At 40.1% G+C, this 20,025-nt stretch overlaps 1 protein-coding gene across 1 annotated transcript in view; it reads right to left on the bottom strand.

Annotated features, from left to right (window-relative positions):
• Positions 1-20,025, bottom strand: part of DAP (death associated protein) — a 47,831-nt gene that overhangs the window by 16,393 nt on the left and 11,413 nt on the right. The gene's annotated exons all lie outside the window — the stretch shown is intronic.

Below are 20,025 nucleotides of genomic sequence, written 5' to 3'. Positions count from 1 at the left end.
ATGAAAATCTATTCTCTGACAGGGGCTGAAAAAACCCCAAACACATGTATTACTACAGCTTTGGTAACAACCAGATAGCTGTGACCTCAAAAAGCTCAAAATAACAACACAGTCTGAGACATTTACTGCTTGTACTTGTATTCATTTACAATCCTCCTTTTACATTATTTTCTGAGATCACATTTTATAAACTGGTATGTGTAAATTTTTGACCAACAAACACATTTGCACACTCTTTTCATGTCAAAAGCCTATCCATTCATTCAATCACCACAAAAAAGCAAATAGAGCAGGTGTAAAGTGAATGTCCTTAATTCACCAAAAGGCTAAATAATTTTCTAGTTTTCATCCTCCATATTTATGGAAAAACTTTGTATTAACCAACATGGCATTTCTATTATTAACCTGCACTGTCAAGAGAGGAGACGGATCTCTAGTGTATTCTTGCTCTGAGTACTTGCTGCTATGACATTAAAATTGACAGAAGGGTATTGGGCTCCTGTCATATTTATTTAAAATCTTCATACAGAAGAAGCCCATAGAGACATACCCTAAGCACCCAGATGACAGCAATGCTATTGCTGCTACATAATGGCCAGCTGCAAACTGAAGTTTAATTTCATTTTTGCCTATCAGAGGGATCTCTTCTACTTACTTCCAGTTGTAAAGAAATGTCCATGAATTTTACAACAGCAATCCTCATTCATAACTGTAACACATGAAAAGAACTAGAAAGTAAAGTGTACAGAAGCTTTAAGGGAGAAAAGCAAGTTCTGTTGTGAAGCTCTGCTACAGAGAACAGTAACACTTCCTGATGCAACCTAGAGAGGGTAATAGCACAGGCCAGAGTTCAGAAAAAACATGGTGCAATCGTGCTACTTGATCTGTGAGTGGAAGTAAAAAGAGAAGGGTCTGTTCTTCCTAGGTTCAAGAGTTTTGTGAATATTGGGCAGAAGTACAGTAGGGGAGTGAGCAAGGGGAAGGAAAAAAAGGAAGGAAAAAAGAACATCCTCTTCTCCAGCAGTACTGCTGAATAAGCATCAGGAAAACTTCCTAAACAGTGGAAGTGTAAGCTCCTATGACAGGCCCAGATAACAGGGCAGAAGAGATATCCAGAGATATGCTCCATGTCAAGTTATCTTATTTTGTAGACAATAGTAACACTAGAGAAAGCCAATGAAAAGACAATGCAAAGATGCCACTGATCTGCTATGAAGTGCTCTGATGTAGGTACCACAGGGTATCAGTAACATGTTGCTGTGGGGCTTCCTGCCTCATGCAGAAAAAGGGCTCAACCATGACCTTGTTAAGCAAAGGGAGACAACACTGGTGCACAAATATTCTTTCTTCTCCCCCTTTTCTGTGTGGGTGGGCTAAGTATAATCACATGTATGCAATTCTCCCCCACCCTCTTCCCCCCCCCCAGTTTTATAGATGTGACCTGGAGAAATGATGGAAGTGTTTTATAGCTTATGCAGAGACAAGGAGCACTGCCATTCTTCTCAAAGACCATCAAAAGATAGATTTGCAACTCACGTGAAAAGCACTGATAAGCTATCAGCAGTAATGAACCACCAGGCATCTATGGGTTAATTTTGGTACCTATGCTATTTCCTGAAGCCTAGTTTCTATACAGACCACTGGAGATCCTCAGTTTTTTTATGACTCAAAATGTTATGACTTGAGCATTTGAAAGAGGAAAGCCACAAGTCTCCACAACAGAAGAAAAATGCATGGGAAATTGCCTACTGTCTGTATCTGTCTGTGCTGGCACGACACAAACCGCATTGTGTGACAGAAAGCATCTACCTAGCATTGTGTCAAAGGGAGAGCTGTGATCACCCTTGGAAGGGGCAGAAGTCATGCTGATTTTAGCCTGCATTCGCTTTGCAGAGCTTCAGGTAACAGACCGGTGTTAACACTGAATGGAAACACTCCAGAAAACATGAGCTAAGCCAATTCACTATTATGGAAGTCCAGTCTGAAGTAATTCCTGTCTTTCTCTAGGTCTCACAGACTGGCAAGCAGCCTCTCATAACTTTCTCATAAACCACTCAATGCTCAGAAAGTTTCATTTTTATTTCACCAAATGTTATCTCACTGTCACTCTTGGCATATGAAGCAATTTCATCAGCTGTTACCATTTCTTTTAGGTATGGTAATCTTGAGGAACAAATTAATTAAAAACTTAAACCAGACTGACAGATGTGACTTCAGTAGCAGTTTTTTAATGGAAATGCCTATTTAGAACTTCAGGAAGGCTTGTAATTACTTCAGGTAGGTCAGGGTTTAGATCAAATCAAAATACTAACATAGCAATGGAAAGGTGTAATTTGGTGGTGTTTATGTCCTTGGAAAATCTAAGGAAACTCAGTATCTCAGCTATTGTGCACATAATGCAACCATTTCAAATGCAGTTTGTAAACTTGAACTCTGGCTATTTTCATTAATATACTGTGCTGCATTTTCCAGAGGGCTTAGGCCTTCACAAATGTGACTGATTTAAACAGGACCACCTGTACCTCTGAAAACTGAGTGAAGAGTATTAAGTAGGGTACCTGCACTTGAGAAACCACTTCTGAATTTTCAGTAGAATGTGTGACTGAGCCTGCAGAACCACTATCACAGAAGCGTGACAGAAGAGAAATATCTGATATAATCCTCAGGGAAAATATGAAAAGAATTTGAGCACAAATTAACACATAAACAGGATAAGCCAAAAGAACCAGTTGTTCACCATCTCACACATGCTTTTTTACTATAAACAATTTGGTTGCAATGACAAGGAAATACACTATTGTTCAAAACGTGGACTTGACAGCCCAGAAGATCATAATCCTTTTAAGCACAGAACAGGCAATGCAAGCCGAGGCCAACTCAAACACCATTCCTAACGTGACCTTGTCCCTGAACCTGCACTTCAGTATCTTCCCTAGTGGTTTATCTGGCTGCATCTTAGGCTTGGTTAGCAGTGCCCATGAACAGATGCCAGGCCACTGATAACACTCCCATCACTGCAGTGATGTTCTGGGTCAGGGCTCAGGGCAGGCTGTCTCTCTGGAGGTTCAAATGCCCATGGCAGTTGCTTCGCCCTGAAGATCACCGGCTCATTCTTCCTTACATGGAGCATGTAATTGTGTATATGTCATTTTTTTGCACTCATCTGACACTGGCAGTCTACTGATCAGAACTCTGGTTACTTTGGACCAATACAGCTGTAGAGACAACCAAGACCTGGTTCCACATTGTGCCATCAAATAGTTTATAAGATGTGGGAATGACTGTACAAGGTCACACTCTGAAAAGGCTAGATGGCTCTCCTGGATCATCCAGTGTCTAGTATGTGTTGCTTTGGTGGCTCCTCCTGGACAGCAGCACAAAGGACAAGTGCTTCCTCCAAGATCCCTCTTACTAGAGGTCTGCCACTACACTTCAGATAGAAATTTAAAAATCAGTCTCTGATTATATCACTTCTTCAACCTAATAGAGTCTTGGAAACACTCATTCCTAACCTATTCTCTGGACATACTATTTACAGAGTTCATAATCCAAAACTGCCTTCAATGATTTGGGAACTAAGAGCCTAGTCTAGACAGTCTAAAAGACAAACAACACTGAAAAAATGAATAGAACAAATTATGGAACTGTAATTACAGAGCCCTCCATAACAGAACCACAGAAGGGTTGAGGTTGGCAGTGACCTCTGGAGATCTTCTGGTCCAAGTCCCTACTCAAGCTGGGCCATCTAGAACAGGCCGCCCACAACAATGTCCAGGCAGCTTTCTATTATTTCCGAGGATCCAGACTCAAAAACATCTTTGGGAAATCTGTGGCAGTGCTCAGTCACTCTCACAGGAAACACTTTTTTTTTTTTTTTGACTGATGTCTGGAGGGAACCTCCTGTATTTCAGTTTGTGCCCATTGTCTCTGGTCCTGTCTCAGGGCACCACCGAAAACCACCGGTCTCCCTTTTCTTTGTGCCCTCCTTGCAGGTATTTATACATATTGAAAAGCTCTCCCTGGCTCTTTCAACCTCTCTTCACAGCAAAGGTGCTCCAATTTCTTCATCATTTTTGTGGCCCTTCACTGAGTTGCCTCTCTTCAGTAGCTCCAACTCCCTCTTGTACAAAGGAGCCCAGAACTGGACACAGTCCTCTGGCATATCAGCCCTTCCTCCCAGTTTTGTGTCACATGCAAACTTGCTGTGGGCAACTCTGCTGCATCAGCCAGACCATTAATGAAGATGTTGAAGAGGACTGGACCAGATCCAGTACTGACCCTAGGAGTACACTACTAATTACTGGCCTTTAACTACACTTCTTCCACTGATCACGGCTCTCTGGGCCCAGCTATTCAACCAGTTTTCAGCTGACCTCGCTCTACTCGTCCAGTTCATACTTCATATCCTCGTATTTCATATCCTTACAGCAGACAGCTTTGAAAGCCTTTCTGAAGCCTAGGTAGACAATATTGAAGGCTCTCCCCTTGCCTATCAAGTCTGTATTTTCAGTGCAGAAGTCTATGACTTCCCTTTGATGAATCCACGCTGACTTTCCTTTCGCTTTCATGTCCTTCTAGTACCCGAAAGTAGTTTCCATGATTAGCTGCTCTGTCAGGATGTGAGATGAGGTAGACCAGCCTGTAGTTCCCTGGCTCCTCCTGACTGCCTTTTTTTAAGTGCTTATAAACACTGGGAATTTTCTTATTATTTTTCCAAGAGTTTCTATTAGGTGCTTCAAGAAAGCAAAAAAGCTATTATAAGGGTGGGACTGAAAAGTCAAAATTATGAATAAGATATTTTATTCTTCAAAAGATTTTAACTTAGCTGAACCTTTTAAGTGTCAAATATCGTTCCATATAAAGCATTTGAAACTTTTTAAGTTGAGACATAGACATCAGATTATGCAGCGATTATTCTGAAATAAATACCAAAGGTAATTGCAGAACTATGAATTCATGAAGTGATCAAAATACCCACATTTACATTTTATGGTTTAGAATCAACCATGTGCATATACATTCCTCTAGGAAAAACAGCAGAATAGTGAATTTCAGCAATATTACATTTTGCTATAGATATGGTCTTAAAAGTTACTATCTACCAAAATAGTTTTTACGTAGTGCTATTGCACAGTAGAATTCCACTTCCTCCTTCTCTGCATTTATGAAGTCAACTTCTGCAAAAAACAATTCAACCATTCTAATATAATGATCTAACGGCCGAGAAACTTCCAGGGTATGGAAACTTCAGGATTTATTATATGGAGACTATAATATTGGAACTAAGCAGCACATGCAACACTAAAAACATACTGTACCACTGATACGAAGGCTAGACAAATGTTGAGCTCCTAAAAACGGGAAGATTCATGTAAAATTTGTAGAACATAGACAAACTGGAAAACAATGGGTCTCTGCAGTCAACACTGTTCATCTTCACAGAAACTGTGTGGATTAAGAGACATTAAAAACTTAACAGAAGACTGGTGAATTTGTGACTTGGCAGCAGCTTAGTCAAATCCCATGAAATTTAACTTGTAAATGGCTTTTTTTCCTTCATTAGCCTTTTTACCCTAAAATAAAGCTGCCCAAAGGTTGGCTACTTGCTGTTTAATCCCATTTTGTGGGAGACTAGAATCATAATAGAGGAAACAAAGTCTCTGTCAAGAGTTACCACAGTAAAATATCAATAAAATTACTTTAAAAATCCAGTTCTGAGAGCAGAGAATAGGGAAACACTGGCAAAAGTGACACCCCAAAAATAATTCTACATCTGCAATATGTAAACAAAGGCAAACAAATGAAATTAGAGCCTAGGAGCTGCCTTTTATTTTAGTGGGCCTGAGATGCTTCACCCTGTTTATAGCTTGGACACAGAAACCTGCAACATCCCCTTTAAAAGGAATACATAATACCCTTCACATCAAGGTTTGCTTTGGCTGAGATGAATTCCACAGCTAGGAATAAATGCACATTTCATAAATAAGGCAATATCAAAACTTTAAGTAACAGTTTCTCCTACTCTAAGACACAGGGCCAACCTTTTTCCTATTGAAAACACAAAGCTTTTAACCAAAATATATTTCCCTTTTTACAATGATACAGATATCTGGACCTTAGGCTTTCTACTTTTCTATGTGCCCAGGCCTATTAATCTAATTAAAAGAAAAATCCAATGCATAGCCAGACAATTATTCCTATGCTTTAGTTTGACAGCATTCGTTCATTTACTGCAGACAATTTCAACTATGAGAGCTTCATCCAAGATAATGTCCATCTCTGTAAGAATGAATCCCTTATCCATGGCAAGATGAGCTCTCCAAGATGCTGTTTAGTTGCAGCAGACTCATGATAATCTCACGTTCTATATTATCATCATCTGAATTTCAAAAAAACCCCAGCAAAATTACCTCTGTTTCTCCCAGGATACCTTAAGACCAGCAAACTGATTAGCTAAGGGTTGTTTTCTAGGATCAACTGGTTCTTGCAATTCAGCTGAGGGAATATGAATGCAAATAAAGATTTTGAAGAGATGTACAGCAAGAGTCATGGGGTGGGACTCACATGACATTACTTACTTGAACACCTCTAGCTATACTTAAGTCAGAACATATTACCTCTTAGCTTATAAAATCATCTTGCTTTTCTTGAAATATTCCTGCTTGACTGATAGCTGAACTGAGTTCCAACCAGGACTTGACTTCCTCCATAGCAATGAGGCTGTCTACCCTCTGCAGGTAGAAGTATCTACTCCATGAAGTTCTGATCCTCTGGAAAACAGGGATGTAGCTTAACTCTTTGAATAACTATCTTCAAGGGAAGATCAGCTGCTCTGCCATATTGAGAGTGAAAACAATTTTAAGCAGCTGTGGCATTGCCACAGGGACTCTCAATTGCCACTTGTTTGCCAAGAACATTCTCTTTGGCATTTGTGCATGTGGTAAAAAAATGAGGTGTTGAGGTGACAGTATTGTTCCAATGATGGGACACAAGTAAAGCAAGATGTGCAGGAATCTTCAGGTGCAAAACAAAAGTCTGAGTATCTCAAATACCTAAAGGTTCACAAGACCAAGAGGTGATCTAAATTTTCAGCTCTGTTAGGAAGTCTAATGAGATATACCATCTGTGCTTGCAGACAAGGCATTTCTGCTTGCAGATATCTGCTCTGCATGGCTAAGGCAAAGCAAACACAGTTTAACCTCTACAAGATTTCTCAAAGCTTCAAGAGCCAAATGAGATTGTCCTGCAATTTTGGCAGACAGCAATATCCCCAAAAACAACACATAAAATACCAGCTATTCTTTATCATCATCGCTTCTATGAGTTGTCCCTACTATACAAAGGAAAATCCCAGGAGATCCAAGGGCAGAAAATACAAGCTTCACAGGCCAGGCAGGAACAGATACAGACAAAAAAGACTAAAGATTGGGATTTGTGAAAAAAGAGGCAAACACACCTGAAGGTACACTGGAGAGAAACTTGACATAGAGTAGTAAGTTATGAAATACAGGCTATAGATGATGAGGCTCATGAAGAGATCAGACTAAATTTTACAACTAATACACCTGATTTCTCTCCTGTATTCCTGGTGAACAGCAAGCTGAACATAAGCCAGCAGCCTTTTCTAGCAGCCCATAAAGCTAGCGTATTTTGTGCTGGAGATTAACCCACTCTGCTGAGTGCTCACTAGAACACATTTGGAGTAACGTGCTCAGTTCTGGGCCCCCAAAACATCAATACAGTAGTGGGAGCTCAGGGAGGGCCATCAGGATGCTTAGGGTGTTAGATCACTTATCCTGTGAGGAAAGGCTTGGGGAACTGGATTTGTTCAACCTGCAGGAAACAAAGGCTTTGGGAAAACCTAACAGCAGCTTGCCAGTGCCTGCAAGGATATTACCAAGAAGACAGAGCAGGCTCTATACAGTGGTGCATGGCTGCAGGATGAGACAGCAGGGGTAAGCTGATAAAAAGGGAGATTCTGTGAGGAAAATCTTGCCATGAGGACAGTGGAGCAGAAGAACAGGTTGCTTGCAGGGATTGTGTAGCCTCCATCTCTGGAGATTTACAAGACCTGGCTGAATAAAGCCTTGAGTATTCATTCTGGTCTGAGCTCTGGTTATCCCTGCTTTCAGCCCACACTAGAGATCTCTCAAAGCCCTCTCCAACCTGAGTTATCTCATGATCCAGAGCCTGGACTGTGCCCTTGGATGCTATGGCTTGTAAGAAGCTTAGACCTTTAAACCAGGCAATCTGCACCTGGCAATTGGTTTCTAATAGTGACTAGTTGCAAAAGTTTAGCAGAAGTGCTGATGACTAAATTAAGTTCAAAGTGATCACTTTCCTGCTATTCATCTCATCAACAGTTCTTTGTCTCAATCTGTTCCCATCAATTTTGGCAATTGGATGAGAGATTTCCAAAGTCTCACCATGGCCTTTGGTGTGTCAGCACACATCTGAAACCATCTTCAATTAACATACACTCCCATCTAGCACGTAACCTGGTAGAAAACAAAATTCTGCTAATGGTATGTAAATTGTTCAAAATGAAAGAGGCTGAGAAACTGAAAGAAAAGCAGCATGAAGGTGTCTGCAAACTGGATGTTACTTACTGGAATTCAGATGATTCTACTCAGTTTGTCTACTAATAAACAGAATTCACAAATTGCACTGAATGCTCAAGTCACTTCTCTTATGTCACCCTCATATAAATCCGTCTTTCTTCAGCAAACAGAGCAGACCTCTGGTGATCAATGAGGATTACACAAGAGGTGCCCTTGCTGTTGCAAAGGGTTTAGCAAAAAAGCTAGGGAATTCTCAACAAAGAAGACATCTAGAAGTAAAGAAGTCCAGTCATTTCCCGGAAAATATCCCAAAGCTATACTTAGGAAATCACAAAATCATATTTCTCACAGATGAAACTTTCTTCTTTGTTTTTAATAGTGTCCAACTTGAGATGTTTAATTCAATGGAGGAAAGGCCAATGCAAATAAAGGCAACAGGAGCTACAGCTGGAAAATACATGCAAGCTAAGTATTCTAATATGATTGCATCTTAGGGTCAAGCTGGCCAGCCCATTAATTATACTCTCTGCACTTTAACTTCAAACTTGGCTTCTTCATACCTCAGGAACGGTTTAAAAATAAACTGATTCTGAAAGCACCACTTATAAGCACCATCAAAAAGCCCATAAGGAAATTACTCTGAGACTGTGAGGCTGTGAAAAAAGATTTTTAAAGTGTAATAAATAGGAACTAGAGCCACAGGAAATTCAATGGGTATTATAAAAAGTTGGGCAAGTAGCTTCTTAACGGCATCAATTCTGTGGAATAAAGCAAATTCTGAAGAAAACCTGGAGAGTTGATCATGCAACTAAAGTCTGTCAGCGAATATATAGATGGAACAGATTTGATCCCAATCCTTAGGTTTGGGGGGATTTGTTTGCTTGTTTGAAGACTTACTGTTATATTAAGACAACTTTAGAACATATGGAGCTTCTGATTGGTATCATTTCAGTGTGATGGTCTAATAATTAAGAGAAGTTAAATCTGAAACAGTTGTTATTGAATTCTCAAGTCTGAAAGAACTGACAGGTTTTCTGCAGCTCCCACTGCTTTTATAAGAAAATGCCAAAACAAAGGTCAGTGAAGGTTAAGTTGATTTCTTTTTTCCAAGCTCAGCTCAGCCTACCCTAGTAATATTATTTAGGCTGAAATCTTTCTTGTAGCAGGGTAATGAAAAGGGAGAAAGCTTTTTATGTTTTTCTGAAGACTGCTTTCACAAGGGGTACAGGGCTGCACACAGCTCATTAGATGGTAAGCCTATATGGGACTAAATCTTCAAGTTTACCTTTAACAAGTGAAATCGGAAAACAGATTTCATCATACTAATCATCACACTGATGACATTAGCTACTTAAGCCAGAGGGTAAGTCATAGCAGCAATGAGCTGTCATCCTCTGCGCTGGCTAGCACTGCATGCGGTAAGGACACTGCTAATATCTTGTGTCCAGTTCCTGGCCACAAAGGAGAAGGAGCAGAAGTGTTAGAACCAAATACATTTTTCTGCACTCCCTTCTGTTTCTCAAGGTTAACCCCTTCTGCTACTCTAGTAAATCTTGATTTTGATCTCCTCCTTCCTCTCCCTCTTTCTATCCAGCTCTTTATTTATTTCAGTAGGCCTACCACTCAGTTTTCTGCCCTATCTCTCACACTCAAGACAAACACCTTCCCATTATCTTTTCAGACAATTGCAATCTTTTCTTTCCAGAGTCTCCTATTCCTTGACCTACCCTTCCTTGTCCTAGAAAGATATTCATCCCCTCAGGATCTTTAATTCCTTTCCCTTATTATCTAGCTCTGACAATTACTGCTTGGAGACATTAGTCCCTGGATATTTCTACAGCCAGGATGCTCTGCTGATTTACATCTTGTTGCAGGATCAAAAAACAACTTCAGAAAACAGAACATTTCCCTGCTGCCACTAACCAGTACCCCTCCGGAGATGACAGCAGATTGCAAAAAGAGAGAAAAAAACCAATTCCTTAAGAAAGAAACAAATTCTTACACATATTTAGGAGTCAACTCAACTTGAAAGTTTTGCTAAAAATCTTTCTTGATACTGTTGTGCAGTTTTGGCTGCTGCCACAAGGCAAGAGCCAATAAATGTTAAATGACTTCTTCAGAAAATCAAAACAACTGCTGGAACAAAGCAAAGAGAAGAAACTGGTGCAGCAATAAAGACAGCTGCCTACAACAATAGTCCTTAGTCCAGATTTGTGCCTGAAGTCCTACCTTCCACTGCTTTTTCTGTTTCAAAGCCAGTCTCACAGCAGTGTACAGCAAGCTGCTTTTAGTTTTTGAGAAAGAGACTGCATTCTGTGTCTGCCCAAAAGGTAATGCCTAATTACACCAGTCTGAAGCGATAACAATAAAACTTTGATGATTCATTCAGTTGGTCCCAAGTTTATCTATACGATTTGCCAGGCAGTCATTTTCAGTCTTCACTTTGATCAGAAAAAGTGACCTTGCTGTCCTTTTAATATCAGCTGTAAAATAAGCTTGCAATTAGTTCTTTAAAGTTCAAGTGATTCTAATGAAATCTCTTATGACCAAAAATGCAAATTAATTCTTTAGTTCTACATCTCAGTAGTTTAGGGAATTTGGATTGCTCTCTGTCCCGGATATGCTTCAGTAGGGAAGAAAATGTTAACAAAACCAAAACCAGGATAAACATACTAACGTTGCCAGAGCTAGCAATATTTTTATGCCTATGTTAATTAGCAAAGATTATGAAACAAGAGTACAACAGTTTTTAAAAGCATTTGATGAAAAGAGCACAAGATCTTGCATTATTTCTCCATAAGAAAGACTTATAGGCAGCTGTTCCTAAAAACATGCATGTTTCAGCTCTTCCTTTCTCATTAAGTCAAACAACACTTAGATAATAGAGCTGAAAACGATTTTTGGTACCAGTGTATTTATCGCGTTTCCCAGCACATCAAGCTGTCAGACTAACAATTGGTTTCATTTCAAATTAAACCTGACAGGCAATCCCTTGGTGAAAGAACACACACTAATTTAACTAAAACACATACCTCCTCTCTTTCAAAATACTGCTTCCATCAAGCACACAGCTTCTGTGAACTCTTCCTGCTAGGTGGGACTGCTCTTCCTGTTATTCCACAAATTCTTACAGCAAGCCTCCTACTTACCCTCAGGTTGTAAACAAAACAAAGGTTTTCTCCGCTCCCTAAGGAAGCGGACATGAAATCCAGACTTAGGTGTCTCCATCATTCACTAGTGACCCTGCTAATAATGTATAGGAAACAAGAAAACTTCTCCTCTATTACCCTGTTAAATAAGGATGGCAACCCTTCTGAGGAACGGACATTCAATAAGCAAAACACCCTCTACACTTCATTGCTTTTCCTCAAACAGATTCTTCATCTATCCGTGCCCTTACCCTTTTGCAACTGAGGTCTACAAAGTGCCTCCAGGACTGAGGAACAATAGCCAAAGTCACGCAATAGGAACACTTGATGTTTAGCTACCAGAAACCAAAGGACACTAAAGGACAGCTGTCTTCCCATATCAAATGAAAAGAAACACTCCAAGAAATGCCAGGAAAATCAGCCTTGAAGACTTGGTATTTTTAATTCAGTATCAGTCAGTGTTCCCTTTCCTTCACAGCCTCATCTTGCCTCAGGAAGAGGTGTCAGACATACAACAGCAAGCAAACTGTACCAGAATCTGCTTATAAGGAAATTTCTTCCTACTGTATCATACGAAGGCTGGTATTTTTTAACGAAGATGGTTTATACATAAATGAGACTATAAACATTGCTACTCTAAATCTTTCTTTTTCAAACCCTCCAAAGCTCTTGTTTGCAATAACATCAAATCTCTAGGTCAAATGCACTTCAGTTAAACATTCTTTTTTTGGTTGGACTTATAAAAATACAGCAATGAGCTATTCAGTGGTCTGAAATTCCCCCCTCCCAAAATATAAAAAAACATAGGCACTACCTGTAGACACAGAACCACCAAATGGTTTGGGTTGTAAGAATTGTTTAAACATCATCTAGTCTAGAGAACCTCCTCTGCCATGGGCAGGGACATCTTTAAGGCTGCTTTAAGCAATCAGCTCAAGGTCCCATCCAACTTGATTCTGAGTACTTCCAACAACGGAGCAACCACTACTTCCCTGGGCAACCTGCTCCAGTGCCTCACCACCCTCACAGTACAGAATTTCTTCCTAATATCTAATTTAAACCTACCCTCTTTCAGCTTAAACCATTGCCCCTTGTCCTAACTGGTCCTATTAAGAAGTCTGTCCCCATCTCTCTTGAAAGATCCCTTTAGAAGATGAAAGGCCACAGAGAGGTATCCTGGGAACCTGCTCTTCTCCAGGCTTAATAATCACACCTCTCTCACCCTTTCCTTGTAAGGGAGGTGCTCCAACCCTCTCACCTCACTTTAGTGGCCTTCCCCTAGACTGACTCCAGCAGGTCTGCATCCTTTTTATCTTCTGAGTCCCCAGAGCTGGATGCAATTTTCCAGGTGGGTGCAGACCAAGGTACAATTTGCCTTCTGGGCTGCATGTGCACACGTTCAGCCTCTCATCCACCAGAATCCCCACAAGTCCGTCTCTGCGGGGCTGCTCTCAATCCATTGATCACACAGCCTGTGTGATGGCAATTGTCCCAACCTAGGTGCAGGACCTTGCACTTGGCCACGCTGCACTTCATGATGTTCACACTGGCTCCCCTCTCCAGCCTGTCAAGCCTGCCAATCAACCTCAACTCAGTCCTTCTGCTCACTGAGAAAGGAAGTGCCAAATCATCTGGCAAAGCTGATTTTTAAGCTGATTTTTTTTTTTTTTAAGAAACTTTGAGTATGTCAGACAGATTTTCATAACCTCCTCACAACACTCTTGCAGCATATTTTGTCGAGGAAACTCAAGTTCAGCAGCTGTGTTTAGTGCATGCCAGGTAATGAAGAACAAAATCATGCTGGACTTGCATTTAAAACCCAAAACTCCACAACTGATTAATGAACTTCAGTAGAGATCTCAACAGAGCAGTGGCACAGATGCAGAAGATTAGTTCATAAATATTTTAAGGAGCTGTGCACTGGATACTACTTCTGAGTGGGCCCTGATGGAGCATACAGCACCACCTGCACTAGGGGTCAAAGATCCTACGTTTAAAGGCAGGTAAAAAAAAGGAGAAAATTTTTAAAGCTGGTGCCTCCACACCTCTGCTTACCCTAGGAGTGTAACAGCAAACTGACTGCCTTGCAGGGCTCCTCAATAATATCTTGTCTCATCTCAGCTGGCTTGAGTACAACCCAGCTTGAAGTCTTTAAAATGTTCCTTGTCCCTGAAGAATTTTTCCATACATTACGCAGAGCAGGAAACAGATACCCATGGATAACAGCTCAAGTGGCCTCTAGGGCAAAAAAAGAATTGCCTGCAATTTCTCTTGGATGATCACAGACAGGTGGGAACACAATCCAACAGTTTTCATAACCAATTTTTTTTTTTTCAGAGATTGCTTACAGGAATGAACACTTATGCGGTTTCATTTTTTTACTAGGACAAGATCATAAATTTACACTTTGTAGTTTCTAACCCACAACTGGGCTCATATAAAGCAAATAACTTACCTCTACAGAAACGTGAGAGAAGAAGTAGCCAAATTTGTCCCCTCACAAGTTTCTTTTCTCCTCAAGGTACTCCAAATTGGAGTTAAAGGGTTAGCAGTATAGTCTGCAAACCCAAAACCACTACAGACTGGTTCCTGGCTAAGCTGAAAAGTAAGCACAGGGCTCAAATGTAGATAACCTCAGGCAACAGATTATTCCTCCTAGCTGGTGGAAGGAGGTTATTTCTCACTCTGGCTGCAGCCTAGACTTCAGTAATTTTATCTGTTAACCAGCACAAAACTGTGTTAGCCCACGGCCAGGGCTTGCAACAGCAACAGAGCTCCCACCGCAGATAAGATGTTTAACTGTTTTACTGTCTGACCTCACTCACAGCACACTATCCCCACCTCCACCTTTCTGTCTCTCCCTACCACCATGCCAGAGACAGGAATCTGGTCAAGATGTAAAGGTACCACATGAATATTTCAGGCAGTAACATGACTGCCAGCTGCCTGGAAGTGTTTCAATCTGCAAGGCAAAGCAGGGACGACAGTGCAACTGAAGGGATTTTCATCTGTTTCTCATGTTGTTGTGGTATTTGATCATAAAATCCCCTCCCTATCCATAACTCCTGGATCAATTAAGACTGAGGGAGATTAGCAAAACCAAAATAATGGCAGCTCTTGCTCATCATGAACCTTACAGGAAAGAGCTCCAAACCAGGGTGGTCCAAGAATGGAAGTGAACAGGAAGGACAGGTCCTTCTTGAGGTCAGACCAACCTTCCAGCTTCGAGGTGGGTTTACACTGGGTGCCTGTGATCTTGTTCCCAAAATGCAGTACCACCCACAGCCCAAGCACCAATGCCACTCACCAGCCTAGCTGACAACCCCTCAGTTAAATGCCCTACCAGTGGCGGGGAATCCCAGAAGGGCATCAAACTCTGCAAAAAGAAGGTTTGGATTACAAAAGCCACTGAGAAATTAATAGAAAATGGTTTGTTGAGGGCTTCTGAATACAGGGATACAAGAGGCTTCATGTTTTCAGAAGACTCCTCTTGCCTCAGGAAATGCTGTTGTTGCTCTAGCTTAAAGAGATTTACTTTTTAACATTGCTAAAGAAGTATCTCTGGTCCCAGCTACTGCGTGGGCACGTGACAGACATCAGTTCTGATCATCTCCAGCTTGCCTGTAATTACCAGCTGACGAGTGCTACCACAGAAGTCAATATTTATGCTGCCAACACTCCTCACACCAAATGTGAACTCTTCCAGGACACTGTATCTAAAAGAACATCCCTTACAAATTATTTCAAGATGCCTAGCAGCAGATGGACCACAGACTTGCATCCTAAATAAAAAGTATCACACACCAGGTCTGCAGGGGCAGGTGGGTGAAGAGAAGTTCATTACTGAATATGAAAAGTCATGAACACTAAGTACCACACACTGAATTAAAGCAACTCTACTCTGCATAAAGATTTTCCAGGCTTCTTTCCATACAGCAGTACTTCATATCTTCCAATGGGAAGTGAAAGTAAGAGATGTATGCACAGAACCAAATTAAACTTTTACATCAAAACCATCCATAGCTTGACATTCATCCAAAGACTGACTGATCTCACTAGAATTCATTTGCAGAAACTGTGCTGGTTAGACTACCATGTGGTACCTAAATTTTTCATCTATATTTACCAGGTTGTTTTCTCAATTTTCATCTGGAAAAACACAGAGATTTCTCCACAAAAATCCCTGCCAGATTTGTGGTGAAATTCTTTTTTTCTGAGAACGCTTACATTTCCTTCCTTTTCCATATTTTGAAAGCTAGAACATGACTTTTAGGTGGTTTTTTTTCCCCTCCTCTTTTAGTCAAGCTTATTTTGGCAGATCATGAATCACTAACTAACACTGTAACTCTTACCTTCCTCATCTTAAGAAAGAATCAAATTGAAAAATGTGTAAATTGTGGCTCTTCTCTCCTTGCTTTTCATTCTTTCCTTGTATCTCCTAGAAAAGCCCAGTGTGTATTTACATTCATGACTATAGTCTAAAGAAACCAGAAAAGAATTACTCATATTGAACTTATGCCACATATTAAAAATAACAGATACAAATCTAAGGAAAGCCTAGGAGAATTAAGATGCTAATTTGCACACTGTTATGCCAAAACTGAACTCCTAAAAGCACTTCCTGGTAATCAAATCTTAAAAACCCAACTAAAACAAACACATGTATGCCTTGAATCCACCCTACCCCAAAATTAATTCTTAGAATCTAGCCAGGAGACCTTTCCTGAGGTGCTGTAGACAGTATCAGTCTTATCAGTCTGAGCAATTAGATTTACATTTTTTCCTAGGCCTTTTTGCCTAGGGAATCTTGCTGAGATTAAAGGTATTAATAATAACACATGCAGCAGTGGTGAATCCAGAGAGCAACACTGCTTTTGAGTTGTTCCATGAACTTGCTATAGAGCCTACAGCCATAGTGCACACAACACAGGATACAGAGACCCAGTCCTCATGTAAGGCTAAGGAGGCAGGCCTGTCACTGCTTGAGAGTCTAGCCTACTTATCCCACTTACAACAGGGCTGAGAAAACCAGCAGGTTTTCAGAATAATTTAGAATCAGTTTTAAAATGCCTTCCTAGAAGGTGCTTCAAATTTTTCAAGTCCCTAAAAATCCAGCGCAAATGTTTTGCAGCCTAATGCAGCAGTACTGGGTTGCCTCCGTAACCAACTAATATCACCACAGCTACTGAGAAGAAATTCCCAAACACTTCTTTTACTCAGTTTCACTACTTAAATCTTTCATGAGATCACCATTTCTTCCCAACACATCTTTCTGCTGAAATAGCAACTGATCTTAACATCTGTTCTGCCTACAATCAGCCGGACAGTGCTGGACCACATGCTCCCCCCTTGCTGCCTCTCAAGGGGCAGCAGTGAACACTCAGGGCAGGAGATGAAGATGGACCGTGCAGAAGCGTGCTCCTGAGAGCACTCTCCAGAAATCTGCTGCTCAGGAACTTCCCAAGCCAGAGGCTGTGTCCTTGTATTGTCCTATAGTCCCAACTACATTCTATGAATTTTGTAATCCAAAACTTCTTTTTGCAGAGTTTACTGATGTGCTTCTGGAGTTCCTCACCACTGGTGTGGCATTTAACTAAGCAAAACAGCTATTTACCATCAGCAGACTTGAAGATTTCACTGTTTACTTTCAAGGTCACTGACAACAGTCAACTCCTTCACTGCTGCATAGATCAAGTAATATGTTCACCATTTCTATAAACATAGCTTTTATTTATTCATTCAAATCTGAATGCATGACTGTTTGCCCTGAAGCTGGGCTCAGCACAGCCTTCTCTACTGAAAGGTGAGACACGCTATGGAATCTCATGGCTGTAAATACTCACTGAAATTATTGCAGACTAAACATCAACTGTGAGAATTCAATAACTCCAGTGTTAGCAAACATCACTAAAAAGGCTGTGAAAACCCAAGGGTTTTCTGATAGAAAAAATTTTTGATGGAAATTTTGCTGCTAGGTTCTTTGCACAAACACTTTGTCCCATTTGATGATCATATTTTTCACCACATTTTGTAGTAACATAATTAAGTTCAAATAAAAACAAATGAATGCCACTTATCTCACAGAAGCTATTTATTTGCCAAGGTTTCTCCCAAGTATGTACATAAAAGTAGCTTAGAAAAGGAAAAACTAAAAATAAGCAAATAAAGATTTCCATTTTTTTCAGCAATATGAATATTAATTTAGATTCAGCAGATGAATCTATTACTTAATTCCTTTGTTTGCATATTTTTGCATGCTACCTAGAGAGTGTAACAGTATTAGGAAACCTTAGCTGAGGAATTTCTAGAGGGAGAATGAGTGGTTTTTTTTTTAAGGTAAAGTTACTGTAAATTACCCCAAAACAGAGGTTATATTTGTTGACTAAATATTTAATAGGACTGGTATTAAAATCTGAATGAATGATCAAGTGAAGAAAAAAACTTCAATCTATTTGGTATGCACAGAATTCCAAAAAATGCAAACAAGGCTCCTCAGTAAATAAACTGAGTTACCATGGGATATGGCAGAAGACACTCTTGAGAATTACAAACTGAAAGCAGAGCAGAGGAATAAATCAAATACCATAATGATGGAGGTTAACAGTGGAATCCTGCAAGAAACTCGAAAAGTCTAAATAAATGACAATATATGCTAATGTCAGTGAATTATTCAGGATAAAAAAAGCCTGAATGTAAACAGTTACAAGAGATCTCAGAGGAATGACAGAACAAAAAAGGGAAAGGAAAAAGATGGCACCATGATAAACGCAGAAAACACACACTGGGAAAAACAATCCTAACTATACCTACATGATGGTGGCCTCTACCACAGTTATTAAACTCAAAACCAAATGTTGGAATCACTGGGAAAAGATTTTTGAAAACAGCAGCTTAATATTAAAATAAAATACCTAAAATGCAGTTAAAAAGACAACTGGAACACAAGAACAATTAAGAGAAGGAAGAGAAACAGAAAAATAGAACTATGCCAGTGCATAAGTCTGGGGCAGGCTTTTACCCTTCACACTGCAATTCTAGTTATGCCCCCACAAAACCAAACAAAAAGACAAAAGGGAACTCAAGAAAAATATACAGTAGAGAGGAGAATGTAAAACAAATACAGTTATTCACTATTTCTGAGCACAGAAGACTTGCAAGGCACTACCAAGCACACAAAAATAAAACCTTTTTGAGGCACACACTACTTAGGCTGTGATGGTGCCTTTTCAGGAAGGTGATTATCAAGGTGAGAAATGTACACGTGGTCAAAAGAGGGACAAGAGAAGTAGGAGCTAGGTCGAATGGCAGTAATTTGATTAGCAAGTTTCTAAGCAGTAATTTGGATTGTGAGATGATGGGAGAGTTCATCGGGATCATTGTACACAGATTCTTCTTGTATGCTGCGCCAAAGGACCATCTGCTGGGGTGTGCTGCACAGGCACAGTTCTGTGCTGGCCTGCAGACACATCCCTACTCCTTAAAACTGAAGAGGCAGAAAGAGATTATAACAAGGTTATAACTCCCTCTTCCCTTCATTGTATTACTACCTATTTATTGTTTTAGAAGACATGGTAACAGGCAGGGAGAAGTATGAAACATCCAGCGTCTTAAAAAGCCGTTAGGCAATAAACCTACGAAAATTTTTTAGAAGGTGGAAAGGAAGACAAAATCTGGTGCATTAACTGTGGACAGTTATCTTCCCTTTCCTCCTCCTACGGCAAAGGAAAACAGTGTGCATTAACTTGGCAATTTGCTCTTCACAGTGAAGGGTATTAAAAACTGCCAGAATTATCAAAACAAACAAAAATCTTCTAGCCTACTTGGTATGCAGAGATTTCCAAAAATGCCGGTAAGACATCTCATTAAACTGAGTTAGCATAGGACAAAGCAGAGAGAAACTGGAACAGTCAAATACAGAAATGACACATCATTGGCTTTAAAACATGATTACTACCTATCTATTCCCATTAGAACTATGCAGCTCTTAAACAGCATATTTATTTCTCAGTCTGACACTGAAAATTTTTATAAAAGAGCCAAGTCCTGACTATCAAACCAGCTAATTTGTTAGCTCTGCATATGAAGATGAGAGGCACACAGGCCTCTCAACATTAGAACTCTTCTCAGGAGAAAAAAGAAAAAAAAAAAAGGTGATTTTAGGAAAATACAACAAGATGAGAACTGGAGATCACTAATTAATACAGAAATAGTTTCAAGGGTAGGACACAACATAAAATGAGAACTTGAACTGCAAAAGAAGATGTCATAAAGGGAGATCTTCTGAAGAATAGCAGAAGGAATAAACATTATCAGCA

Source organism: Corvus brachyrhynchos, unplaced genomic scaffold (genome assembly GCF_000691975.1).
Source record: "Corvus brachyrhynchos isolate BGI_N302 unplaced genomic scaffold, ASM69197v1 scaffold23, whole genome shotgun sequence".
NCBI classification, from domain to species: domain Eukaryota; kingdom Metazoa; phylum Chordata; class Aves; order Passeriformes; family Corvidae; genus Corvus; species Corvus brachyrhynchos.
This window is presented reverse-complemented; position numbering and strand designations above follow the sequence as displayed.